We start from the raw sequence: 6,691 nt of genomic DNA, 5'->3' as shown, positions 1-6,691 counted from the left end.
TTGGGAGGCTAAGGCAGGAGAATCTCTTGAACCTGGGAAGTGGAGGCTGTAGTGAGCCGCGATCGTGCCACTGTGCTCGAGCCTGGGCGACACAGTGAGACTCAGTCTCAAAAAAATAAAAATATAGTTGATACAAAGATGGAAATTATTTAGCGTGTTAGAAACTAGGTGTTCACTGGACTTAAAGCAATTTTCTATAGGCTCAGCTGTGAAGAAAAAAGAATAAAATTAAAGGAAATTGAGGGAATTCTGACGATATATAGTGGATTTCCTTTCAGAGAAATTTCCTCTCAGAGGAAATCAACCATATATTAGACTTGGAGGGGGCAGAATTCTTTTTATGGCATGCAAGACTTAGTTTTTATACTTTTGACTTGGGGACAAGTTTTCTATGATGCATAGCATGGTATTATCTGTGTTTTATTTCAATTGTGTTAATTTTGAGAAATATTTTTGTCATGAAATTTTAATACAGTATTTGTGACTTTGAACGCACAAGAATTAAACCTATAGTCGGCCTGTATTTTACTGCACCCTTTCCTGGGCTCTGATCTGTCTTCAGGGAGAATCCCTGAAATCTACTCCAGGAAGAAACGTGTGATCTTTTGGTCGTAATAATGATATCATTGTCTCAGCCTTGCCTAGGGCGCCAACTTGCCGTCTGTCATGGGTGGTACTGGAACTGCTTGAATGGGGAGGCATGAGCTTCTTCATTCTTCTCAAGGCTATTTCCAGTTTCTAGTTGCCAGGCCTTATGCTGTTCTCTGGGGCTATGCCAAAGTTTGTTCCAACAATAGCAAGAACACAGCAAAAATCACGAAAGGGACTACTATTTCCGAGCCCTGCCACCTACCTGCACGTGCTGGCTTCTGTGAGCTGCTGTCTCTCTTGATGCTTACAACAGCCAGAGGAAGAGCATGGTTATTTTATCTAGAACAGGAACCTTAGCTTCAGGAAGGTCAAACAAGTTTGACTTACTCTCTCCCGTGCCCACCCCAGGTTTCATTATGGAACATCCACTTTTTCTAATTTGTTCTCTTTCATTAACATTATTCACATATCTGGATTCCAAAAAAGAATTCTGATTTTTTTTTTTTTTTTCCTAGAGACAGTTTTGCTCTGTTGTCCAGGCTGGAGTGCAGTGGTGCAATCATAGCTGATCGCAGCCTCCAACTTCTAGGCTCAAGAGATCCTCCTGCCCCAGCTCTCGAGTAGCTGGGACTACAGGTGCACACCACCAGGGTCTCACCATGTTGCTCAGGCTGGTCTTGAACTCCTGGGCTCCTGCCTTGGCCTCCCAAGGTGCTGGGATTACAGGCATGAGCCACTGCGCCTGGCCTGGATTCCAGTTCTTACTCTTCTTTTTCTCCCTGAGGTGTCCTTTGTGTATATCTCATCTTACACAATGGTGTGGCTTTTAGGGAATGAGGAGATTCCTTGTGTGCAGGTGGTAGTCCTCCCTGCCTGCCCCAGGGTCAAGTGAAAGGTTGGGGAACCCCCAGAAGGCTGTCAAGGAATCCAGCCACTAGGTGGCAGCCTTGTCAAAAGCACCCACCTGCTCCTCTGCTCCAAGTTCTGGTTCTGACAAATGTTTCTGACTTTAGAAATAATCCTTCTATTTATTCATTAATTCAGCAAATATCTTTGAGTGGCTACCATGTGCCTGGCACTGTTCTAGGCAAAAGGAATATATATGAGTGAGCAGGACAAACATCCCTGCCTTCATAAAGGTACATGAGCAAGTCATGGGAGAGGTGAGAAAGCCAGGTGGACAGCTGGAGTGGTGGACATTCCAGGCAGAGATGACCGCTGGCCTGTGTCCCCCACGTCCAGGGAGTGGTAGAAAGGCCAGTGGGGCCGCAGCAGAGTGAACAAGCAGTTGGGGAGGAGGGCAGAAAGATGGGGGAGCTTGCGAGTCACTGTCAGGACTTTGGATTTTTTTACTCTGACTCCACTGGGGAACTTTTGCAAAGTTTTTCACAGAGCAGTGGTATGACCTGACCTTGTTTTAAAATCACTGCTTTGGGCTGCTTCTTGAGAGTGGACAGATGGAGTGCGCAGACCAGTTTGGAGGTTAGGGCTGTGGTCTAGGAAAGAAGTGACCTGGGCTGGGCTGGCAGCCGTGGCACCGGCGCACCGCAGTGTCTGGATATATTCTGAAGGGGAAAGCCAGCCGGCTCTCAACTTTCCTGGTTTTTGAATTGTGGAAAAGTACACATAATCATCTTTAAGAGTACAGTTCAGTGGCATTCAGTTCATTCACATTGTTGTACAACCATTACCACCTTCCATCTCCAGAACTATTTCATCTTCCCAAAGTGAAAGTCTGTCCCCATTAAACACTCACTTCCCATTCCGCTTCCCTTAGCTCCTTTCAAGCGCCGTTCTGTTCTTTGTCTCTATGAATCTGACTGCTCTAGGTTCCTCACAAGAGTGGCATCATACAGTGTTTGTCCTTTTGCAACTGGCTTATTTCACTCAGCATAATATCCCCAAGGTTCATCCACGCTGTGGCACGTGTCAGAATTTCCTTCCTTTTTGAGGTTAAATAATATTTCCTTGTGTGGATATACCATATTTTCTTTATCCATTCACCTGTTGAAGTACCGTTGGCCCATTTCTACCTTTTGGCTATTGTGAATAATGCCGCTCTGTACACAGGTGTACAAATATCTCCTTGAGACACTGCTTTGACTTTTTGAGGATATATACCTGGAAGTAGGATTGTTGGATTCTCCTGATGGATGGTAAAGTTGGTGTAGGGTAAGATTTCTGCTTATGTTAGCAGTGGGACGAGTGAGATGAAATCTGATGGGCCTTCCCAAGAGATGAGGAGTGAACATGGATCTCTTCTGGAGACAGCAGTCGGCTAGAAGGAGGTTCGCACAGCCACATTTAGAACATTTTTAAAACCATGAGACATGGAAGTGCCCATTTAGATGTTTCTTTATATAGCACACGTGGGATCCAAAGACATGTCACTATTTTAAACTGGTATCAGTGTTTTCTAAAAGGCAAAATAAATGTGAAGGGTTAGTTTTACTGTGGCCAAACTCCACTTGAATGCTTGCGGAATCTCAGACATCTCAGATGGTGATCAGTAAGGGCAAGCAGTCATGATTGGCTCACTGCCAAGAAGCTGTCCATGTCCTCGCTGATACCTGGACCCCTGCATGCTCCAGTTACCTGCATCACACCCAGGTAATGCCTGAGGCTCCAACCTGAGACACCTGTCCTCTCTGACACGGGGAGGGAATAACTCTGGGCTCCTATCGGGGAACTCGTCTAACATGGAAGGTAAGTATTCGTATCCCCATCTGACACGTGAAGGAGCCACGGCTCCAGGATAGGTAGTGTTCCCAAATTCAAACCCAGGGTCTGACTCCAGAGTTCTTTGTTCTGCTACTCTGGTTGCCTCAGGTAGGGAGACTTGTTTTCTTCCCCCATCATCTTTACCTGTTGTAGAATTACTATTACTGGTGACTAGCATTCTTTGCTCACTATGTGCTAACCACTGTTCTCAGTATGCAATGAATATAGTCTCCTTTAGTCTTTACTACAACCCTATGACATAGTCTCCTTATTATCATTCCGATTTTATAGATCAGGAGACTGAGGCATAAAGAGATTAAGCAGACTGTCCAAGTCCATGCGAGATAAATACTGGTACCAGGATTTGCAGAGTAGGAAACAGAAGCTGAGAGAAAACCATGGATGGGTTGGCTTGCTGGGGTGAGAGTGGAGGAAGGCAATGTTGGAAGTCTTGGAATTGAGAGGCTGGAAGGTGGGTGGGTCAGTTTCTTGGATGCCACAGAAGGAGGAGCGCCGTGAGCCAGGGATGTCAGGGAATGGGGAGAATGGAGTGGGGGTGTGTAGATGGCAACAGGGAGGGGAAGAGGATGCCAGGTCCTGCTGCGTGAACTGCGGAGATGGAGGGTGTCTGTTTACAGTGGGGAAGGGAACAAACAGTGGGGAAGCAACAGTCATAGGTATGAGGTACAACGAGACCTTCAGCTTGGGAAATGTGAGAAAATGAACAGACTGACTTGGAAAGGCAGTGGTGGGATTCATCCAGCTGTGGAAGTGAGGGGACGTTCAGAGACCTCAGTCTATAGGAAGTGTTGATTTCACTGTGAGTTCTGAAGGGCCCTGAAGAAGTGTTGGGGACTCAAGGGAGGGGCCTGGGGCAGGTGGGGCCAAGTCTGTTTGGAGATGAGAACCTGGAAAATCACAGCATGCCAGGAATGAGTTTGTTGTTGTTTTTGTAATTTTAGAGAGATCATTTATCAATGAATATATTTTGTGATTAAAAAAAAATTCAGATTCAGTACAGATGCTCCTCCAGTTATTTCATTGGTTACTTCCAGATAAACCCATCATAAGCTGAAAATATGCTAAGTTGAAAATACATTTAATGCACCTAACCTTCTGATCATCATAGCTGAGCCCAGCCTGCCTTAAACGGAGCTCAGAACACTCATATTAGCCTACATTTGGACCAAATCATCTAATACAGAGCCCATTTTATAATAAAGTGTTGAATATCTTATATAATGTATTAGATTGGTGCAAAAAAGTAATTGTGATTTTTGCCATTTTCAAAATTGCAATTACTTTTGCACCAACCTAATTTCCTGGAAGTGAAAAGCAGAATGGTTGTCTGGGCACTTGAAGTACAGCTTCTACTGAATGCGTGTCACATTTGCATCACCTTATGGTCAAAAAGGGTAAGTCATACCATCATAAGTTTGGAGCTGTCTGTATTTTCATTTTCTTCTATTTTATTCTACATTTAATTCATTTTCACATTGTAGTAAGAGATCTACCCTCTGAACACATTTTTAAGTGTGTAATTCACGGGCAATGCTGCATAGCAGGTCCCTCAAGCTTACGGATCTGTACCCACTGAACAACTCCCCGTTGCCCTGTCTGCAGCCCTTGGCAGTCACCACTTGACTTTCTGTTTCTGTGAGTTTGACTGTTTAAGATTCTGCATCCAAGCGAGATCATACAGCATCCTTTTGTGACTGGCTTATTTCCCTTAACATAGTATCCTTCAGGTTCATCCACACTGGGGCATGTGTCAGAATTTCCTTCCTTTTTAAGGCTGAATAATAATCCATTGTCTGGATAGCCACACTTTGTTTATCCGTCATACGTGGATGGAGCAGGAATGGCTTTCAGCTTCTGGTGGTGTCCAAGGTAAACCCAGTTGTGAGGATGTTATGAACTCCACACTAGTTAAGGTGCTGAATTCTTTTTTTTTTCTTTTTTTTCCCCTCTTTTTTAAAATTATACTTTAAGTTCTAGGGTACATGTGCACAACGTGCAGGTTTGTTACATACTTATACATGTGCCATGTTGGTGTGCTGCACCCATTAACTCATCAATTACATTAGGTATATCTCCTAATGCTATCCCTCCCGCCTCCCCCCACCCCACAACAGGCCCCAGTGTGTGATGTTCCCCTTCCTGTGTCCAAGTGTTCTCATTGTTCAATTCCCACCTATGAGTGAGAACATGGTGCTGAATTAATTCTAAGCTTGATGACGCACATGGTGGTGTCTTGGCCTTGCGTTTCCCGGGAGTACATGATTTAGTTAGGGCTTTGGAGTGGGGCCAAGGGTTTTCTGTGGCTTTCTGTGTTGGCACAAGGTGCAGTGCTGGTTTGGGGGTGGAAGCTTTCCTGGGTCCTCCCTGGGTGCCTGTGGTATAGACAGCAGGGAGCTCTCCCTGCACCTCCTGCAAGAATATTGACATATTTGCCAACTCTTTCCATCCAGGACCTGGCAGTCTCTCCAGTTCTCCATGTCCTCTCTTCCTTTTTTTTTTTGACTCTTCCTCTAAAGTTTGCTATTTCCTTCCCTCCTCCTTCCCTGCTCTCCTCCCCTCCTTTCCTTTTTGTCGAGTTTATCTTTGTTTATCCCTTCCCTCCCTCCCTGCCTCCTGTCCTCCCTTCATTCCTTCCTTCCTTTCCTTTTTTGTTGAGTTTATGCCTTTGTTTTATACTTTTATTCCTATTGTGAATGGGATTCTTTGTTCGTTTCATTTTTTTCTTATTTTTAAAAATATGGACTATTTGACGACTTCGAATGTCATCCTTCCACAGGAACCATGCTAATCTTCTCTGTATCATTCCAATTTTGGTGTTAGCACTGTCACTGACTATATTTTCTAATTACATAGTTTAAAAATATTTAGTTTGGACCTGGCTCGCTCCCTTACCATCCTCTCCTTAGCACTAACGGTTTTCAGTTGATTCTCAGATGTCTTCCAAGCAGACAGTCATATCAGCTGCAGATAACAATGCCTTTTTTCTCCTCCATTCCAGGAGTTGTTCTTTTATTTCTGGTTCTTGCTGTTTTGTGCGTGATCCCAGTTGTGTTAAATGCTAGTGACACCTTGACTTGCTCTCACTTTACTGTGGGTGATTTTGGTGTTTTCTCATTAAATATGATGCAGAAAGTTGGCTTGGGGCATTGTTTTACATGTTAAGTCTTCTCCTACATTCCTTTGAGTTATTAGGATTTGGTGATGGGTTTTATTAAATGCCTTCTAGGCATTCTGTTATTGCTTTGATTATTGCTTCTCTTTTCACCCTGGAGTCTCCTCCAGGAAATTAAAGTATGTGTGTATTTGGTCTCCTGGGTATTTCTTCTGTGTCACGTATATTTTCTCTGATTCTCGTGAT

General features: G+C 44.1%; 1 non-coding gene across 1 annotated transcript; it reads right to left on the bottom strand.

Moving 5' to 3' along the window:
* Window positions 1–6,064: 6,064 nt before the first annotated feature.
* Window positions 6,065–6,166, bottom strand: LOC113223457. The gene has a single exon (XR_003308743.1). It is a non-coding gene; the product is annotated as a U6 spliceosomal RNA (small nuclear RNA).
* Window positions 6,167–6,691: the final 525 nt, after the last annotated feature.

The sequence above is a fragment of the Piliocolobus tephrosceles genome, unplaced genomic scaffold, assembly GCF_002776525.5.
Source record: "Piliocolobus tephrosceles isolate RC106 unplaced genomic scaffold, ASM277652v3 unscaffolded_41422, whole genome shotgun sequence".
NCBI lineage: Eukaryota > Metazoa > Chordata > Mammalia > Primates > Cercopithecidae > Piliocolobus > Piliocolobus tephrosceles.
This window is presented reverse-complemented; position numbering and strand designations above follow the sequence as displayed.